Source organism: Jaculus jaculus, chromosome 3 (assembly GCF_020740685.1).
Source record: "Jaculus jaculus isolate mJacJac1 chromosome 3, mJacJac1.mat.Y.cur, whole genome shotgun sequence".
Taxonomy (NCBI): Eukaryota; Metazoa; Chordata; class Mammalia; order Rodentia; family Dipodidae; genus Jaculus; species Jaculus jaculus.
In genome coordinates this window covers 97,951,954-97,971,976 of record NC_059104.1, presented here as the reverse complement: position 1 = coordinate 97,971,976, position 20,023 = coordinate 97,951,954, and the positions used below count along the sequence as shown (strand labels likewise).

Here is a 20,023-nt window from a genome sequence, read left to right as displayed (position 1 = left end):
CTTACTCTAGCTCAGGCTGACCTGGAATTCACTATGTATTCTCAGGGTGGCCTCGAACTCTCAGCGATCCTCCTACCCCGGCCACCCAAGTGCTGGGATAAAAGGCGTGCGGCACCATGCCCAGCTTAACCATGTTTTTTTTTTAAAGCTTATTTATTTGGAGGGGGAGGAAGGGAGAGAGAGAATGGGTGCATCAGGGCCTCTAGCCACTGCTAACCAACTCCAGACACATGTCACCTTTTGCATCTGGCTTTTGTGGGTACTGGGGAATCAAACCTGGTCCTTCAGTTTCACAGACAAAACCTTCACCACTAAGCGCCTTATTTCTCCAGATCCCACATCAGACACAAAGGTGAGGCAAGTGCAAAGCTGCAGATGCCCACTAGGTGGCACAAGCACCTAGAGTTGATGGCAGGGGCTGAGGCCTTGGGCCATTTGACAATTCTCTCCCCTCTCTCACAGTCTCTCTAAAATAAAAAGAGGGGGAAAAAAAATAAAGTGAAAAGCAGGGCATGGTGGCGCACGCCTGTAATACCAGCACTCGGGAGGCAGAGGTATGAGGATCACCGTGAGTTTGAGGCCACCCTGAGACTCCATAGTGAATTCCAGGTCATCCTGGACTAGAGAGACCTACCTGGAAAAACCAAAAAAAAAAGTGAAAAAGGATGTGTGAACCTAAGGAAGATTGTGGCTTCCAACACTTATCTGGTTCTAGAACCTCAGACAAATCACTTCTCTAGGCTGCAAGAATAACACCTTCCTGTCAGGACCATCACTGGTACATAGTTGACATTTAATTTAGATTTATTTATTTGAGAGAGAGAGCTGGTACGTAGTTGACATTTATTTTAGATTTATTTATTTGAGAGAGAGAGAGAGACAAAGAGAAAGTGACAGAAAGAGAGGTAGAGTGAGTATGGGCATGCCATGGTCTCCTGCCTCTGTAAATGAACTCCAGACATATGCGCTACTTGTGCATATGGTTTTACACTGGTACTGAATAATGGAACACAGGCTGTCAGGCTTTGCAAGCAAGCACCTTTAACCGCTGAGCCTGCTCTCCAGCCTCTGGTGACGTTTATTAATTAGTTCCCCTATCACTCTCAAACAGCAGAGATTTTGTTTTGTTGTGTTGTGTTTTTCGAGGTAGGGTCTCACTCTAGCCCAAGCTGACCTGGCATTCACTATTGAGTCTCCTCTCTGGGTGGCCTCCACCTCACGACAATCTTCCTACCTCTGCCTCCCAAGTTCTGGGATTAAAGGCATGCACCACCACGCCTGGCAATAGAGATTTTTAAAAAACCACATGATGTGTAAAACACTACAGATACAGCCTGTGAAAGTAACAAGCAAGGAATTACAATTATAATAAGTGTTGAGTATATTCAGGCATGCACAGCAACTACTACTTATGTTTTCCTGTTCTCTCTCTCTTCTTTTTGAGGTAGGGTCTTGCTCTAGCCCAGACTGACCTGGAATTCACTATATAGTCATGCTGGCCTCGAACTCATAACAATTCACCTACTTCTGCCCTCCAAGTGCTGGGACTAAAGGCATAGGTCACCATGACCAGCTCATGTTCTTTCTTAACAACAAGCTTTATGGAACACATGTATTTCAAGGTTAAGCATTTTGCTGGGCTGGGGATGTGGCTCAATGGAAGAGTACTTACCCAGCAGGTGAGAGATCCTGTGTTCAATAACCAGAATTGGAAAAAAAATAATTTTTCAGCCAGGCATGGTGGCACAAGCCTTTAATCCCAGCCCTTGGGAGGTAGAGGCAGGAGTGATCACCGTGAGAAGCCACCCTGAGACTATATAGTGAATTCCAGGTCAGCCTGAGGTAGAGTGAGACCCTACCTCAAAAAGAAAGAAAGAGAGAGTGGGGGGGGAGGAAAAGAAAAGAAAAGCAAAATAAAGTCAAGCATAGTGAGTGGTGTACACTTGTTATCCCAGAGCTTGGGAGCTGGACACAGGTGGATCCTTGGGGCTTGCAGGCCACCCAGGCTAGCCTACTTGTCAAGCTCCAAGGCCAGTGAGAGATTGTGTCTCAAGAAGGTGGATGGTTTCTGAGGAATGACATCAAAACTGTCCTCTTGACTCCACATGCACATACACACACACACAAGCGGAATGTCAAAGGGAATGTGTTTGTTTGCAACATGGCTGTCATTAGGGAGACCATGATATTCCTCATGAAACAACTGTTTCTCAACAGCTATATTCATTACTAGTGACAAGGTAATGAGTTAAACACCTTGCAGTTTTTTAACTATTATTTTTTTTAATTTGGGGAGAGGCAGTTTTCAAGCCCAGACTGACTTGGAACTCACTGTGTAGTTCCAGACTGGCCTGGAACTCATAGTGGTTCCCCTGCCTCTGCCTACTGAGTGCTGGAATTAAAAGTGAGGTACCATGCCCAACTCTTATTAAATGCTTTTTTAAATTTTATTTATTTATTTATTTATTTATTGAAGAGAGAGAAGGCCAGTGTGTGTATGTGAGAGAAAAAGAGAGAATATGGGTGTGTCAGGCCCTTCTGCTACTACAAACTCCACATGCACTTTCTACATCTGGCTTTACGTGAGTACTGAGGAATCACACCTGCACCAGCAAACTTTAAAAAAAAGGAGGAGGAAGGCAGCTATGCTCACCACTATACCACCAACACTAATAAATTTTTAAAAAATTTAAAAAAGGAGGGGGGCTGGAGACATGGCTTAGTGGTTAAGGTGTTCAATTCTCCAGGACCCACATAAGCCAGATGTACAAAGGGGCGCATGCATCTGGAGTTCCTTTGCAGTGGCTGGAGGCCCTGGTGCACCCACTCTCTCATTCTCTCTCGCGCAAATAAATAAATTGTATTTTTAAAACAAGAAAAAAAATGGGCTGGAGGGATGGCTTAACGATTAAGGAGTTGGCCTGCGAAGCCAAAGGACCCAGGTTCGATTCCCCAGGACCCACGTTAGCCACATTCACCAGGGGGCGCAGGCATCCTGAGTTCCCTTTGCAGTGGCTGGAGGCCCTGGCGCGCCCATTCTCTCTCTAGGAGAGAGGACACTCTAGGCAGTTTCTTTTCCGGAATGAGTGTCCCGGAATTGGACAGCGGCTGCGGGTGCACAGTTCTGTGACTGCCGAGGGCCAGAGCCGGTCCGTTAAAGTAACGGCCGGCAGCGCGGCGGCGCGGGAGCCGTCAGACTCGAAGGAAGGCGGCCCTGAAGCCGCGGGCGCGGCGGGCAGGGGCGGCCATGGCTCCCGAACCCAGTCGTCGGCTCCGGGCGGAGGAGGCCGCGGCGCAGAGCCTCTGCTCCGCCCGCCCCTTCCTCCGGGACGGGACCCTGCCTGCCTGCCGGGGTTCCCCTCCGTCGGCCCGGCACCCCGGTCCCCACCGCAGGCCCGCTGCCCTCCCCGTCACGCGTGAAGCCGCCCGACCACAGTCCGGCCCGGGCCGCCGCGGTCCCCACCTGGGCCTCGGCGCCTCCGACCATCCGCGCAGGCCGACGCCGACCCCGGCCTGCTCCCGTACCTTCCTGCTTCTTGGCGAAGTCGCTCGGCTCACGCCCGAGGGTCGCGTCCCAAGCGCCGGCTGCTTACGGGGTCCCGAAGACGCGGCTCCCAGACACTCACCCTCAACTCCGCCACAGCAGGGAGGGCTTTCCCCGTCAGCCCGCGGCGCAGGCGCGCACGAAGACACGCCCACCACGCCCGCACGTGACCCTTACGGGGTGGTGGAGGGGGTGAGAACTGGACGCATGCGCGTGCTGCTTCAGTAGCCAGAGAAAAGGACCAGCGGTAGTGTGCTTGGCTTTGATCCCTGCAAAGTGGCAGTCTTGGTTTTTTGTTTTGTTTTGGGAGGTAGGGTTTCACTCTAGCCCAGGCTGACCTAGAATTCACTATGTAGTCTCAGACTGGCCTCAAACTCATGGTACTCCTTTTACCTTTGCCTACCTGAGTGCTGGGATTAAAGGCATCAGCTAGTGTTTTCTAGACCTGATCTGAGCACTGCTTATAATATGTAAATATATGTATGTTTTTTACAGGTAGGGTCTCACTGTAGCTTAGGCTGACCTGGAATTCACTATATAGTCTCAGGATGACCTGGAATTCAGGGCAATTCTCCTCCCTTTTCCTCCTCCTGAGTCTGGGATTAAAGACCTGCGGTACCATGCCAGTGTTTATTTTTATTTCTTATTTTATTTTTTTGTGGGGGGAGGGCTTCCACATAGGGATTCATGTTAGTCCATGCTGACCTGGAACTCATTATATAGTCTCAGGGTGGCTCTAACTATCAGCTGTCCTCCTACCTTGGCCTCCCAAGTGCTGGGAATAAAGTCCTGAGCTACCATGCCCAGCCCATTTATTTGCAAGCAGAAAGAGAGAGAGGCAGGGGGAGAGGAGGGAGGGAGGGAGGGAGAGAGGGACAGAGAGAGGGAGGGAGAGAGACAGAATGGGTGTGTCAGGGTGTCCTGACTGCTAATACATTCCACACGCAGGTGCCACTGTTTGCACCTGGCTTTGTGTGGATCCTGGAAAATCAAACCTGGGTCATTAGTCTTTGCAGGAATGTGCCTTAGCCTCTGAGCCATCTCTCCAGCCCCTTGGTTTACTTTTCTTACCTGTGGAATAGTATAGTGATAATAAAAGTCCTTGTAGACCAGTTGACAGAAAGCTGGAAGAAGCCATTCTGCATGCAGTTCAATGGGAGAAAGAAATCACCAGTGAAGATATTCAACAGTGGACACTGCAAGCCTTATATTTGGCCAGCCAGGCCAAATGGGCCGACCGGTGCAATAGTGGCTCGTCTGTCATGGTAGAAACCAACTGCCCTCTAATTGGACTGATGGCCTGCTCCTAGGGGGGAATACATCCCTGATACTAAAAAGTTAAAACAAGCCGGGCGTGATGGCGCACGCCTTTAATCCCAGCACTTGGGAGGCAGAGGTAGGAGGATCGCCGTGAGTTCAAGGCCACCCTGAGACTACAGAGTTAATTCCAGGTCAGCCTAGACCAGAGTGAGACCCTACCTCGAAAAACCAAAATAAATAAATATATAAATAAAAAGTTAAAACAGGGAATTATGTGGTTTAGGGGTGTAATATCTGCTGCTGTCTAGTAAGCACTTCTCAGTGTTCATAACCTTCTATTTATGCTGCTCTCACTTTTGGTAGAGAATCTTCTCTTTTCAGATGGCAGTGACCTTGGGATGACTCAGAAGGTATCATGGTGCTGGAAAGAAGTGACCGCAGTGCTCAGTACTATCTCTATCACATCTTCAAAGGCTCAGGGGCTATTGCGGAAGAGGTGGTGGAAAGAATGTAAGAGCCAGAGGAAGGGTAGGACTCCTTACAACGTGCTCCCCCCAGACACAAAATGGTCTGGATATCCATGACCTCACAGTGCCTGACACTATCTACACAAGACCATCATTATAGGAGGAAAAGATCATGACATCAAAATAAAAGAGAGGCTGATTGAGATGGGGAGAGGATGTGATGGAGAATGGAGTTTCAAATGGGAAAGTGGGAGGAGAGGGTATTACCATGGGATGTTTTTTATAATCATGGAAGTTGTTAATAAAAATTTGAAGAAAAAAATAAAAGTAATGAAGTCACATGGTTGCATGCTATCAGGCAAGCGAGAGATGCTGTATCTACCCTAAGTAGGAGCCTTGACATCGCCTTACTGAGGATTTTATCTCCTTTCTTACTTTCCCACACAAACCCCTGTCATATTTGGCTATTTCAGTTTGGTGGGATCATGGCACATGGCCCCCCAGGTGGAGCACTGTACTATGATGAGAGGCGTTGTTCATTGATTGTAAGAGATCAGCAGCCCTGCACAATGTTGTGCAAACTGTCTCTTGTCCAAAAATAGCGCTGTGTCATGTAGTTGAGTTTCTCATTACTTGGAAGCCCACGCCATCCTTTCTTTCTAACACCCATTCCCACCCCATATCAGTCACACCATTCACTAGTCCAGTCAGAAAGAGCCTCACAGATGGCTTTGTGGTGAGGGTGCTTGCCTGCAAAGCCTAAGGACCCATCTTAGACTCTCCATACCACACATAAACCAGATACAAAAAAGATTTTTGTTTTCGATGTAGTGGTGCATGCCTTTGATCCTAGCACTTGGGAGGCAGAGGTAGGAGAATTGCCATGAGTTCAAAGCCACCTTGAGATTACATAGTGGATTCCAAGTCAGCCTGAGCTACAGTGAGATCCTTCCTCAAAACACAAAAAAAGAAAGAAAAAAAAGAAAACAAAATTAATTTTTTTAATATTTGCAAGTCCCATAAATAAAAACAATATACTATGGTCATAATCCCCCTTTATTCCCCTACCTTTTCCTCCTACCAAATTCCTCCCCAACCAAATCCTTCTTTCCAACTAGTCCTTTTTTCGTCCCTCAAGGCAGGTTCTCACTGTAGAGCAAGTTGACCTGGAGCTCATTCTGTAGTCCCAGGCTGACCTGAACAATGATCTTACTATTTCAGCCTCCAGAGTGCTGGGATTACAGGCATGCAACACTATGCCCAGCCCAAGTAGTCTGTTTAAATTTTTTTTAATTTAATTTATTTGTGTGTGTGTGAGAGAGGGGGGGGGGAGGGAGGGAGGGAGGGAGGGAAAATGAATATGGGTGCACTAGGGCCTCTAGTCATTACAAACAAACTCCAGACACATGTGCCACCTTGTGCATCTGGCTTTATGTAGGGCAATTGAACCTGGATCCTTTGGCTTTTCCACAAAGCACCTGAACTGTTAAGAAGCCATCTTTTTGGTCTTGCGTAGGACATGCTCCTCCAGAGACAAAATGGCCTGGATATCCATGACCTCACAGTGCCCAACACTTCCTACATGTGGTCATTTCTTACATGGAACCTCTAACAAGCATCGAGATCGCTGTCGGACCTGCGGAGGGAAAGCCGGCTTCGTTACCCGGAGATCGCTGCAAAGAGAAGTCCAGTCTGACTTTCAGCAGACGATCTCCATGTGCTTGACAAGTTTAGTATTTGAATATTGTGCTTGCCCATATTGTATTAAAGTTTTCCAGTACGTAAAAAAAAAAAAAAAGAAGAAGAAGCCATCTTTTGCTGGGTGTGGTGGCTCACACCTTTAATCCCAGCACTCAGGAGGCACAGGCAGGATGATCACCTTGAGTTTGACCACGTTGAGACTACATAGTGAATTCCAGGTTAGCTAGTCTATTTTAATGTCTTTTTTTTTTTTTTTTTTGAGGTAGGGTCTCACTCTAGTCCAGTGTGACATGGAATTCACTTTGTAGTCTCAGGCTGGGCTTGAACGCCTGGCAATCCTCCTCCATTTGCTTCCTGAGTGCTGGGACTAAAGGAGTATGCTACACCTGGCTTGATGTCATTTTCCCCCACCTATTATGTAGGTCTAGTGTAGGTAGCAGAGATCCTCTTCAAAAGTAACCCAAGCAGCTGGGCATGGTGGTGCACCCCTTTAATCCCAGCACTCTGTAGGCACAGGTAGGAGGACTGCCAGGAGTTCAAGGCCACCCTGAGATGACAGAGTTAATTCCAGGTCAGTCTGTATCAGAGTGAGACCCTACCTCAAAAACCAAAAAAAAAAAAAAAAAAAGTAACCCAAGCTAACTCTTTACCAGTTGTTGTAATAAACATGTGCTTCATGCTAAGTGTGGCTTCAGACCAGGAGCTGGCAAGGACAAAGACTCACCTCAGTAGAGCCTCCAGCTAGTCATGGCCTCCTTTTGCATGGCTCATGAACTAAGAAAGATTTTGTTTTTCAATTCCTGAAAAATCAAAAGTAGGGCTGAAAAAATGGTGCAGCAGTTAAAGGTGCTTGCTTGCAAAGCCTTATGGCCCAAGTTGATTCCCCAGTGCTCACATAAAGCAAGATACACGAGGTGGCACATGTATATGGAGTGTGTTTGCAGTGGCTAGAGACCCCGGCACACCCATTCCTTCCTTTTCATCATCTCTCCTTGCAAATAATAAGTAAAAATATATCCAAAGTAGAATATAGCCAGGGGCAGTGGCACACATCAATAATCCCAGTACTCTGAGATTATGATAAAAGGATCACACCAAATTCAAGGCCAGCCTGAGTTTATACAGTCTCAAAAAGCAACACTCCACTCTTCAACTGATGAACCATTATTCTGGCCTCCTTTCTGTAAATCTTACAATCTGAGCATCTATTTTAGTTCAGGCAGCCATGGGTCAAAAATGAAAATGAAAATGGGGAGTTGGGTGTGGTGGCGCACACCTTTAATCCCAGCACTCAGGAGGCAGAGGTAGGAAAATCACTGTGATTTCAAGGCCACCATGAGACTAAATAGTGAATTACAGGTCAGAGTGGACCAGAGTGAGACCCTACCTAAAAAAAAAAAAAAAAAAGAAAAAGAAAAAAAGAAAAAAGAAAAAGGAAAAGAAAAGAAAAGGTGAAAGAAAGAAAGAAACTAGAGTTTGGGCCACCCTGAGACTACATAGTGAATTCCAGATCAGCCTGGGCTAGAGTGAAACTCTAATTCAAAAAACAAGTAAACAAAAGAAGGCAACTGGTTCCTACCACTGATCTAGGATCACCCTGACTATACTTTTTATTCTGCAGTTGGTTAGCTCCTATACTTCCCTACATCCCACCCCCCCACCATCCCAGGCTGACCTGGAAGTACTCTAGGCCCAGACTGACCTTGAACGCAAGGCGATTCCCCTACCTCAGCATCCTGAGGGCTGGGATGAATGCGGTGTGCAACCCTGCCTGGTTTATACTTATGTATAGGTGTGCAGAGTGGCCTGCAGCTGCAAGTGAACACCAGACACATGTGCCACTTTTTTCCATCTGGCCTTATGATGGTGGGTGCTAGGGAAATGAACCCAGGATCACAGGCTTTGCAAGTGAATGTCTATAACCACTGAGTGACCTCCCCAGCTCCTTTATACTTAAAACTTTATCCAGCGGTTCTAGTGTGTTCGTTCTGATGCCTTGTTCTGAAGATTGCGTCATTTCTTAAAGTGGGTCACACATCTGTCAGACATCTTGTGTGGGAGAGAGGTGCAAAGGAAAGGGTAGTTTTAGGTGTACACATGGCTATATCATTTCCTCTTCTGGGAGGCCTATAGTGTGAGGGCTGTGTTACTTTGATCAGCCCCAGGGTGTCACAGGTTTAAATTCCTCCCACCCCATAGGCTTAGATTGCAGAGTGCTTTCCCAGAGTGCATCCCACTCTTGGTTTTAGATCTTCTTTCTGTGTGATGCCTTGGAGCTGATTTTCTTCCCATGCTCCTGTCTGTTTCAGCATCATTATAATGTTCATATGCACAGCATGGAAGAGGGGTGGAGGTTGTTTTGTGTCCTGTCACTAGTTTGGTCTCTGCTCAGGGGTTGTTTTGTTTATGCTTTGTTTTCATTTTTCTCAGTGCAAGAGGGCTTCACCAAGACAGTAATAGAGTGTGGCACCCTACCCCAGTTTTGGGCTTTTGTGTGTTGGGGGAGAAGGAACAGGAAGTGACCCTTTCCCAGTAGATGCTGCTTTTCTCCAGGTTTTTAAAAAATAGGGTATTTATGTATGTGTGTGTGTGACAGACACAGAGAGAGAATGGACATGGACATGCCAGGGCCTCTACTGCAAACAATCTCCAGATGCATGTGCCACCTTGTGCATCTGGCTTACATGGGTACTGGGAAACCGAACTTGGGTCCTCAGGCCTCACAGGCTAGTGCCTTTACTGCTAAGCCATCTCTCCAGCTCCTTCTACAGGATTTTGTAAGGAGACACTTTGCGTTCCTGGTGGTAACTTCATATGGGGGGAGAAGACTTTTGCAGTGACTAGGTGTGCCCTCACCAGTTTTCACTCGTGTTACACCAGGAAGCCCCTTCCACCGCACACTTGTCTCTTCCTAGATTTGGAACCAGCTGATTGCCCTTTGACCTCAGCATTCCAGAAATCCTCTCATGAGCCCACCCCTCAGTCACAATTACTCAAGTGGGAGAAGCTGGACATCCTGCCTGCACCTATATTGGGACACTGTCAACAAAGAGAAAAGGGGAAATATCAAAACTGCTGTAACTGGAGAGTCTGATGAACTTGAAAAGTGAGTGAAGGATGTGTTTCTGATGGTTGGTGTAGGAGGCAGGAAGGCATTAAAAAAACAGCTATCTGCTGTGATAATTCAGGCAATTGGAGGGTGGCTGGGATGAGGGCTGTGGCCATATAGCTTGCTCTACAGGGCAATGTGACAGCACCTGTGACTGCACTAGGTGCTAATTAAGTGCTTATGCGATTTCATGTGACCTGTGTGCTTCAGCATGTGACCTAAAAGGAACCACATGGTACAAATGTGAATCCAGCCCACAAGGAGCTTCCCCGTTCAGCTGATCCTAACCCTGAAGCACAGTCTAAGCAAGTGGACCTAGAAAGCCATGTGAGGACAAGACCAGAGTGGCAACAAAAGCACAAGCTTAAGTGCTTGCTGTACAAGCACGAGGAGCCAAGTTCAGTCCTTGGAACCAACATGGTGTGTGCCTGTAATCCTCGTGCTGAGGAGGTGGAGAAGGCAGATCCTGGGTCTTGCTGGCCAGCCCCATCTGGCCTGTTGGGCTACAGGCCTATGATTATTAAAAAAAAAAAAAGAGGAGGCAGCAAGGTAGAGAGATGGCTTAGAGATGATGCTTACAGTGGCTAAAGCTAAGGCCCTGATGTGCCCATTCTCTTTCTCTTTCTGAAATAGTTTTTTTTTTCTTTTTTTTAAGGTAAATGGGGAGCCAGGAGTGGTGGTGCACACCTTTAATCCCAGCACTCAGGAAGCAGAGGTAGGAGGGTCATGGTGACTGAGGCCACCCTGTGACTACAGAGCAAATTCAATTTCAGCCTGAGCTAGAACAAGACCTTACCTTGAAAAATTGAAAAAATAAAATAAAATAAAATAGATGGTGTTCCTGAGGGCATAACACCAAGGCTGTCATCTGACCTCAACACACGTACTAGAGAGGAGAAAGTCAGACAGTCATGCAAAAGCTGCTTAGGAAGCATAAACAAGCCAGGTGTAGACAGTTCTGACCCTGGATGTGGCTCTGGGCACCCCGGTTCTTTCCTAGTGGTGTTTTTCTGCAACACCTTTACCGTTGTCAGATGCAATTACAGCCTATAATTACACACACACAACCTAGTTTGCCACTTGTTTATAAAACTGGGGTTTCACTATGTGCTTTTCTGACAGCATATACATCCACACAGCTTGTTTCTTACTTGATTGAGCACAGGACCAGCTCACGGATTCTACAACCCTTGCTGAAGGGAACCCTACATAGAGAGGAACACCAGAGGGCAGGCGTGGAGGCTCACACCCTGCAACCCAAGTACTCAGGATGCCAAGACTGCCCTAAGTTTGAGGTCAGCTGAGCTATGCAGTGAGTCCTAGACTAGCCTGTTTCAAAACAGAAAAAGCGCTTGGTAGGCAGTGGTAAGAGGATTGCTGAGTTCTTTAGTGATGACGAACTGAATTTGGAAGAGGAGAAAAAAAATTGTCCGTGAAATACCCTCTTGCCATAGTTATCTGTAACTCAGGGTACAGTTTCTGAGGTTTTCTTCCAAAGGTTATTTGATGAGACTATGTAGGTAAGAATCATACCTTGGGAGGGTCACACAGCGAAATATAAAAGCATTTGGGCAGCTGCAGCGAGGCGAGTTCCCAGTGCTCTGCTGCTGCGATGGGGCTTGGCTTGAAGGAAAGCCAAGGAGGTGGCTCCTGAGAGCAGACAAGAGCCTGGGAAAGGCTGTTGCGGAGAACCCCGCCTTCTGGCTCCTGGCGCTGAACTTGCTGCTGGCGCTGTGTGCCAGGCATCCGCCTGGGCGGATTCCATGCTGCCTACCGACAGGATCTCTCCACGCCCAGGCCCGCTGACAGGAGGGCTTCCCTCTGTCCCCACCCCTGGCATCGGAGGACTGAGGCGGCTTCCTGAAATCTATCCGTGCGCTGCTCACCCTGACGGACAGCTCGGACAATCGCCCGGCCCGTGCCCGCCGACCAGCCCAGCCGGCGGCTGAGAGCTCAGCGGTGCACGGGGCATCTTCTGGGGACACAGCCTGGAGGAAGGAGTACCCCGAAGCTTTTGGGGGGCGCGAGCCACGGCATGGTTGGAGACTGAACAGGGCGCCCGCGTGGTGGCCCTGGAGCATGGAGGCTGCTGGCGGCGCAGCTCCAATAGCCTGGCTCGCTGTGTCCATGGTACCCAAGCCTGCATGCGCTATGGCATCGACCCCCTAAGGCCCTGTCCTACTACCTGGCGAGCCTACTGAGCCTTCAGTGCCACGTGCAGCCCCTGGCAATAGCCCGGGTGGAGGCCCGGCGCACGCAGCGGGTGCAGGTGCAGGAGGAACTGCGCGCGGCTTGGGACCTAGGGCTGCGTGGTAAGCTGGACGCGCTGGCTGCCCAACCTCAGGGATGCCCTGGTGCCCAAGCTCTGGCGCTTAGAGGACAGCCGTCTGCGGCCACTGCGCGGTGCCCTAGGCGAGCTGGCCAACCTCAGCCATGCGTAGCTGGTGGATCTGGTGCAATAGACCAACCTGATCTTCAACCACCTGATGGCCAACTTAGACAGGCTGGAGAGCAACTTCTGCTTGCAATGGGACCCGCGCGTCCTGCAGCGTGCCACCACCAATATGCACCGAGGACCGGGCGGGGCGCCCGTGTTTCTGGACGGTGAGGCCGGCTTGGTGCAAGGCTATCTGTGGCGGGTTGTGGGACCAGAATGCGGAGCTGCTGTTGCAGTTTGTGTGCATGTTCCGTGAGCGGAGGGAGAGGAGGGTCCTGGAGCTGCACCGCAGACAGGTCGCTGTGGCCAGGCTGTTGCGCCTCTACTGGCACCATGAGCCCCGTTTCCCGAGCTGGCTGCGCTCGCCGACTTGCACACTCAGCTGCTGCAATGCCGCCTTGGCTTCCTCGCTGACCACATCTTTCAGGGCAAGGCCAAGTACTGACGCCAGTTCGGGAAGTAAAGGCGCCCCGAGGAAGAGGAGACCCGAGACTGGGCTATGGATGCTGGGGGGAAGGGCTGTCGCCTCTGCCAACCAACCAGGACCAGCTGGCCAATGCCCACCAGTGGAGCGCAAAGGTGTGTAAAAAACAAGAACAACAAAAAAAACTTGTGCTTCGCCCACCTGCCTCTTTCTTTTAAACCCGTGCTGTTTCTTTCCTTCACAAGTTCAGGAAGGACAAACTCACCGAGGTGAGAGGTGTATCATTTCCACCACCCAGTTTATAAAAGGACTCTTTCCTGTGCCCAGGACGAGACTGGATGGAAGGATGTGGCTGCTGGGGTTTAGCCCCAGAGCGGCTGTCTCTGTGGGAGATGCTGCCCATTCTCGCCTCCCTTCCCTTTCCCAAAAAGGAAAACTTCCCTTTGAGCCCTTGAGCTAATCCAGCAATTTCCTACCAAAGGCAGGGATGGTGGCCCAGGAGCCTGGCTGTGACATTGGCTGGTGGAGCCCCCTTTGCTTTGTTCCATCGCTGGTGGGGAGATCACTGTTGCGAGCCCAGAAACTGGCTCCTGATTGGAGGAAGCATTGGAGACCCCCAAGCCCTGGGGAGCCCTGTGGACCCTGACCATTTGTCTCTGACTCATGCCTGAACTCTTGTCACTATGGCCTGTCTCTTTCTCTCTCAAATAAGTAAATAAAATATTTTAAAAGCCAGGCATAGAGGCGCATGCCTTTAATCCCAGCACTCAGAAGGTAGAGGTAGGAGGATTGCCATGACTTCGAGGCAACTCTGAGACTACATAGTGAATTCCAGGTCATCCTCCTGAGGTAGAGCAAAACCTTACCTCGAAAAACAAACAAAAAAAGGGGGGGGAAGGGAGGTGGATATGGTGGTATGTGCCTATAACATGCCTATAATCCAATCCAATCCCTAGTGGAGAAGCGCCTGAGCTATAACCCGCAAAAATGTAGTAATGTGAGAGCCATGGTGGAAGGGGAAGAAATTTCCCCCCACATACAGCAGCTGGGATTGAGGCTAGCTTATCTTTCGTTCTTTAGTGATGACAAACTGAATTGGAAGGGGAGAAAAAAAAATGCCCATGAAATACTCTCTTGCCATAGTTATCTGTAACTCAGGGTACAGTTTCTGAGGTTTTCTTCCAAAGGTTATTTGATGAGAATATGTATGTAAGAATCATACATGGGGAGGGTCTCACAGCAAAATACCAAAGCATCTGGGATGCGTCTGCGAGGCGAGTTCCCTGCGCTGCACCACCACGATGGGGCTCGGCTCCTGAAGCCCGCGAACCGGACAGCTGGGGCCCGCACCTGGGCACCCGGCTTGAAAGAGAGGGGGACATCGGCCCTGAGCCAGGGAGAAGGAGCACGCGGAGCGCCACCACCGGTCTCTTGCTGCTGGCGCAGAGCTCACTACTGGCTCTGTGGGCCCGGCTCCCGCAGCCGCGGACTCCATGGCCGCCCGCCAACAGGCACTTCTGGAGCCCGGGATCGTTGCCTGCGCCGGGCTTCCCTGTGCCTCCGCCCCTGGTATCAGACGCCCTCCGCGGCTCCCTGAAAACTTTCCGGGCGCAGCTCACCCTGGCGGCCAGCACGCACAATCCGCCCAGGCCCGTGCCCACCTAGAGCCCCTGCCAGCGTCTGAGAGCTCCGCGGTGCATGGGGCATCTTCTGGGGACGCGGCCTGGAGGAAAGAGTACCCCAAGGCTTTTGGAAGGCTGGCGATGGCGTGGTTGGAAGCTGAGCGGGGCGCCCTGGTGGTGGCCTGGAAAGCAGAGGCTGGGGGGCGCAGCTCCAAATGCCTGGCTTGCTTTGTCCACGGTACCCGAGCCTGTGTGCACTATGGCATCGACCAGGATCAGATCTGGGGCGAAGAGCTGTCCTACTACCTGGCGCGCTTACTGGGCCCGAGCCCTGGCTCTCGGAGGACGGCCTTCTGAGGCCCCTGCGGCGAGCTGGCCAACCAGGCCAGGCAGAGCTGGTGGATCTGGTGCAGTGGAGTGACCTGATCGTCTTACACTACCTGAAGGCCAACTTCGACAGGATCCAGGATCATCAGCAACCTGTTCAGCTTGCAAGGGGACCCGCACGTCCTGCAGCGCGCCACCAGCAAGCAATTTGCACGGAGGACTGGGCGGGGCGACGCGGCGGCCAGGCTGCTGTGCCCCTATGGGCGCCACGAGCCCACCTTCCCCTAGCTGGCTGCACTAGGGGACCCGCATGCCCAGCTGCTGTAGCGCTGTCTCCGCTACCTTGCGGAGCACATCTTGCACTGCAAGACCAAGTTCGGATGCCCACCGGGAATTGAAGGCACCCAGAAAAAGAGAGGGAGACCCAAGAGTGGGGTATGGATGCTGGGGGGAGAGGCTGTCGCCTCTGCCAACCGACCAGGACCAGCATGTCAACGCCCAGCCAGTGGAGCGCGAACCTGTGTAAAAAACAACCACCACCACCAAAAAACAAAACAAAACAAAACAAACAAACAAACAAACAAAAAGTGTGTGTTGCCCACCTAACCCGCGCTGTTTCTTTCCTTCACAAGCTCAGGAAGGTCAAACTCACCAAGGCTAGAAGTGTACCATTCCCTCCACCCAGTTTATAAAAGGACTCTTTCCTGTGCCCAGGAGATTGAAGGATGTGGTTGCTGGGATTTGGCTCCAGAATGGCTGTCTCTGTGGGAGATGCCTCCCATTCTCGCCTCCCTTCCTTTCCCAAAAAAAACACTTCCCTTTGAGCCCTTGAGCTAATTCCGCAATTTCCTACCAAATGTTGCGCTTTTGGCCCCGGAGCCTGGCTGTGATATTGGCTGGTGGAGCCCCCTTCCTCTGTTCTCTCTTTGTTCCAGCGCTGTGGTGGAGAGATCACTGTTGTGAGCCTAGAAGCCAGCCTGCTCCAGATAGGACAAAGCAAACAAGACCTCCGTGCCCTGAGGAGCCCTGTGGACACTGACCTTTTGTCTCTGACTCATTCCTGAACTCTTATCACTATGGCCTGTCTCTTTCTCTCTCAAATAAGTAAATAAAATATTTTAAAAGCCAGGCATAAAGGTGCATGCCTTTAATGCCAGCACTCAGAAGGCAAGGTAGGAGGATTGCCATGACTTCGAGGCCACCCTGAGAATACATAGTGAATTCCAGGTCAGCCTCCTGAGATAGAGCAACACTTACCTTGAAGAAAAAAAGGGAGTGGGGAGATGGGTAGGTGGTATGCCTATAATCCAAATCCAGCCCTAGTGAGGTGGAGGCAGGAGAGGCAAGAGAATCACTACATGTTCACACCAAGCCTAGTCTACATAACAAATCCTAGGCCAACACCAGAAGAGGGTATGTGATGGTACACACCTGTAATCCCAGGACTCAGGAGGTGGAAGCAGGGAGAACAGAAGTTCAAGGTCAGCCTTGAGTACCGAGTTCAAGACCAGCATGATACTTTATTTAAATAAATAATAATTTTAAAATCCAGCCTGGTCAGGGATGGTGGTAGACGCATTTAATCCAAGCAATCAGGAGGAAGAGGTAAGGAAGATCACTGTTGAGTTGTGAAGGTCAGCATGAGACAACACAATAAATTCCAGGTAAACCTGGGCTAGAGCAAGACACTACCTCAAAAACAAACAAACATGCTAGATGTGGTGGCACACACCTTTAATCGCAGACTGGGAAGGCAGAGGTAGGAGGATCACTGTGAGTTCGAGACCACCCTGAGACTAGACAGTGAATTTCAGATCAGCCTGAGCTACAATGAGATCCTACCTCAAAAACTGAAGGAAAAATCAAGCAAAAAAAGAAAAGAAAAGAATAAACAAAGCCAAGAACAGAACTCACAGATTTTCTAAAAAGATACTTTCCCAATGAACTGACCTGACATCATATTGCCGCTGCTGACAGGTGTACTGCCCCATGACGTGCTAGATGAACCCATTTGAGCCTGGTCCTTTGCAGCAGTGTCTAGAAAACAGACAATAAGGTTAGGTTCTGTTTAGGGTGAAGTGATTAAGTTAGTTCGGGAAGGAACAGAGAAGGTCCTGTCAATCTTCACTTTTTATTTATGCTCTATGACTCCTAGAAGTTATGACAGCAAGGTAGCAACTGACATCACTGGGAACTGACAAATACTGTGAAACAGAAAAAACTTTCCGGTACAATGGTGGTAACCACGTTTATTAAAAAGTATATTTATTGAGCTGGAGAGGTGGTTTAGTGGTTAAGGTGCTTGCCTGCAAAGCCACAGGATCTTGGTTCGATCCCCCCCCCCATACTCCACATAAGCCAGATGCACCCATTCTTTCTTTCTCTCTCACTTCTCCCTTCCCTTCCTCACTGACCCCTTCCCTAGCATGGGAAGCCTAAGAACCCAGGTTCAATGCTCCAGAACACATGTAATCCAGAGGCATCTGGTGTTGGTTTGCAGGGCTAGAGGTCCTAGAACACCCATTCCCTCTTCACATCTCTTATAAATAAATAGAACAAATTAAAAATATTTGGCAGATGGAGAGAATGGATGCACCAGGGGCTCTAACCACTGCAAATGAACTCCAGGCACTTGCACGACCCTGTGCATCTGGCTTACATGAGTACTGGACAATTGAACCTGGGTCCATAGGTTTCATAGGCAAGTATCGTAACCACGAAGCAATCTCTCCAGCCCCCATGTTTGTCTTTTTTAAATACTTATTTGAGAGCAAGGGAGAGAGGAGACAGAGGGAGGGAACTGGAGGGAAGGTGTGTTTGTATGGGGGGGGCGGTGGCTTGCCAGGGCCTACTGCCTCTGCAACACCAGATGCAAGATATACTTGCCACTTTGTGCATCCGACTTTATGTGGGTACTGGGTATTGAATCTGGGCAATCAGGGTTTGCAAGCAATCATCTTTTTTTTTTTAATTTTTATTAACATTTTCAATGATTATAAAATATATCCCATGGTAATTCCCTCCCTCCCCACCCACACTTTCCCGTTTGAAATTCCATTCTCCATCATATTACCTCCCCATTACAATCATTGTAATTACATATATACAATATCAACCTATTAAGTATCCTTCGCCCTTCCTTTCTCCACCCTTTATGTCTCCTTTTCAACTTACTGGCCTCTGCTACTAAGTATTTTCATTCTCACACAGAAGCCCAGTCATCTGTAGCTAGGATCCACATATGAGAGAGAACATGTGGCGCTTGGCTTTCTGGGCCTGGGTTACCTGACTTAGTATAATACTTTCCAGGTCCATCCATTTTTCTGCAAATTTCATAACTTCATTTTTCTTTACCGCTGAGTAGAACTCCATTGTATAAATGTACCACATCTTCATTATCCACTCATCTGTTGAGGGACATCTAGGCTGGTTCCATTTCCCAGCTATTATAAATTGAGCAGCAATAAACATGGTTGAGCATGTACTTCTAAGGAAATGAGATGAGTCCTTTGGATATATGCCTAGGAGCGCTATAGCTGGGTCATATGGTAGATCAATCTCTAGCTGTTTTAGGAACCTCCACACTGTTTTCCACAATGGCTGGACCAGATTGCATTCCCACCAGCAGTGCAGAAGGGTTCCTTTTTTTCCACATCCCCGCCAACATTTATGATCATTTGTTTTCATGATGGTGGCCAATCTGACAGGAGTGAGATGGAATCTCAATGTAGTTTTAATCTGCATTTCTCTGATGACTAGTGATGCAGAACATTTTTTTAGATGCTTATATGCCATTCGTATTTCTTCCTTTGAGAACTCTCTATTTAGCTCCATAGCCCGTTTTTTGATTGGCTTGTTTGATTCCTTATTATTTAACTTTTTGAGTTCTTTGTATATCCTAGATATTAATCCTCTATCAGATATATAGCTGGCAAAGATTTTTTCCCATTCTGTAGGTTGCCTCTTTGCTTTTTTCACTGTGTCCTTTGCGGTGCAAAATCTTTGTAATTTCATTAGGTCCCAGTGGTTAATCTGTGGTTTTATTGCCTGAGCAATTGGGGTTGTATTCAGAAAGTCTTTGCCAAGACCAATATGTTGAAGGGTTTCCCCTACTTTTTCCTCTAGCAGTTTCAAAGTTTCCAGTCTGATGTTAAGGTCTTTAATCCATTTGGACTTAATTCTTGTGCATGGCGAGAGAGAAGAATCTATTTTCATCCTTCTGCAGATATTTATCCAGTTTTCAAAACACCATTTGCTGAAGAGGCTGTCTCTTCTCCAATGAGTATTTTTGGCATTTTTATTGAATATCAGGTGGCTATAGCTACTTGGGCTTACATCTGGGTCCTCTATTCTGTTCCACTGATCTACATGTCTGTTTTTGTGTCAGTACCATGCTGTTTTTGTTACTATGGCTCTGTACTATACGTTAAAATCAGGTATGGTGATACCACCAGCCTCTTTTTTGTTGCTCAGTATTATTTTAGATATTCGAGGTTTTTTGTGATTCCAAATGAATTTTTGGATTGTTTTTTCTATTTCCATGAAGAAAGCCTTTGGAATTTTGATAGGGATTGCATTAAATGTGTAGATTGCTTTAGGTAAGATTGCCATTTTCACGATATTGATTCTTCCAATCCAGGAACAAGGGATGTTTCTCCACTTTCTAGTGCCTTCTGCAATTTCTCGCTTGAGTGTTTTAAAGTTCTCATTGTATAGATTCTTTACTTCCTTGGTTAGGTTTATTCCAAGGTATTTTATTTTTTTGATGCAATTGTGAATGGGAGCGATTCTCTGATTTCATCCTCTGTGTGTTTGTTGTTAGCATATATGAAGGCTACTGATTTCTGTGTATTTATTTTGTATCCTGCTACATTGCTGTAGGTTTTGATCAGCTCTAACAGCTTGCTAGTAGAGTCTTTAGGGTCCTTTATGTATAGAATCATGTCATCTGCAAATAATGATAACTTGATTTCTTCCTTTCCAATTTGTATCCCTTTTATGTGTGTCTCTTGCCTTATTGCTATGGCTAAGACTTCCAAAACTATATTAAATAGAAGTGGGGACAGTGGACACCCTTGTCTTGTTCCTGATTTTAGTGGAAAAGCTTCCAGTTTTTCCCCATTTAGTAATAT

The 20,023-nt window shown here is 48.3% G+C and overlaps 2 pseudogenes; both read left to right on the top strand.

Moving 5' to 3' along the window:
* The first annotated feature begins 3,247 nt into the window (after positions 1-3,247).
* Positions 3,248-12,981, top strand: LOC123459451 (annotated as a pseudogene).
* An 821-nt stretch (positions 12,982-13,802) lies between these two features.
* On the top strand, positions 13,803-15,979 carry LOC123459525 (annotated as a pseudogene).
* Positions 15,980-20,023: the final 4,044 nt, after the last annotated feature.